General features: G+C 42.9%; 1 protein-coding gene across 1 annotated transcript in view; it reads left to right on the forward strand.

Moving 5' to 3' along the window:
* Nucleotides 1–1,108: 1,108 nt before the first annotated feature.
* Nucleotides 1,109–1,424, forward strand: part of LOC101860858 — a gene marked incomplete at its 5' end in the record, with an annotated part of 6,595 nt that continues 6,279 nt past the window's right edge. The window contains 1 exon segment of the mRNA XM_013089587.1: nucleotides 1,109–1,259.

Consider the following 1,424-nt stretch of genomic DNA (forward strand, 5'->3'; position numbering starts at 1 on the left):
AATTTTGCAGCTTCTTTCATAGACTACCTAACAATTCTTCTTCCATTCAAAAAGCAAAGGATGAGCTGAATGGGGGATAAGAGCCAGAGTTTATTAGATATTTTAAACTACAATAATCCTCAACGACCTTGGAAGGAACTGTTTCGCTGACTCGGACAATTCTTCACTCACTAGCAGCGAGAGAAGGCGTCACCGGCCGAGTAGAGACGTGACATCTTGGCCTATGTGCGTTTTTGGAGTAAATTTCGACTTCAGCCATTTCTCTCGTGCTAAGATGTGTACTAAAGCAACTAACTCATAGGCGTGCGATAAAGACTGTGGTGAGTATCTTATGCGTTAATGTCTTGTCTGCTCGTTCATATTCATTGACCAAGTTTTCTCTTTTTTTTCTCTTCATTTTCAGAAAAATTCGCTCTGTCCAGCCCCCCGAGAGAACGATCCTCCACAAAATCAGCAGAGACGAGCTCCCGGCTTTCAAGGATTATGACAAGATTAAAAAAATGTTCGCTCAGCCTTCCTACCCAAAGTTTAACCCAAACACAGTGAAGGTGAGAGCGACTTTACAGCACGTGCGACAAAAAACTCTCCCCACTCTTCATTCCACACAATTTAGACTGGGAGAGTCCGATACTAGTGACAACTATTTCGTTTCATTTCATGCTAGTCTTTGCTTGTTTTTCGGAACTATTCCCAATCCAAGTTTTTTTAAAGGTAATCCCTAGGCCTTTGTTTCCGCAATTTAGAAGTTGAAGGCTTGCTTTTGGGTTTATAATGAGACATAGTGCATCATGTTTAGGTGACTGTAGAAAAAACTCCGGGAAACAATGGAAAAAACGCAGGGTTTAAAGAGTTAAGTGGAAACAAATGGCTTTCGCCTCAAATGGCTATCTGCGCTAAGCACCAAATTTGGAGATCACAAATATTATATTGATACACCGACAAATAGGCGATGAGATGGAAAGTCACGTTAACATCATTCTGACTGCTTTCACCTCAAATGGCTAAGCACCAGATTTGGAGATCACAAGTACCGTATATTGATACGCCTACAAATAGACGATGATACGCCGACAAATAGACGATGATACGCCGACAAATAGACGATGAGATATAAAGTCACGTTCACCTCTCTCTCCCCCCCCCCCCCAGGCGGAGTACTCGTGTGCTGTGAGCGCCAAGATTGACGTGCTGGACAAAGTGCTGAGGTCAGAGAAGATCTCCACCAAGTACTTGGCCTGGCTGGACATTGGCTACTTCCGGTGAGTTTTTGTTCTTGTCTCATAGCGCACATTGACGGGCAGGAATTGTTTTATGATCCAACTCTCTCTCCGTGATGTAGAAGTCATTGTCTCACACATTGCACAGGAAATGTTTTGTTAGCCAAATCTCTTTCTTTCTTTCTCTCTCTCTCTCTCTCTCTCTCT

Source organism: Aplysia californica, unplaced genomic scaffold (assembly GCF_000002075.1).
Source record: "Aplysia californica isolate F4 #8 unplaced genomic scaffold, AplCal3.0 scaffold00991, whole genome shotgun sequence".
Classification (NCBI taxonomy): Eukaryota; Metazoa; Mollusca; class Gastropoda; order Aplysiida; family Aplysiidae; genus Aplysia; species Aplysia californica.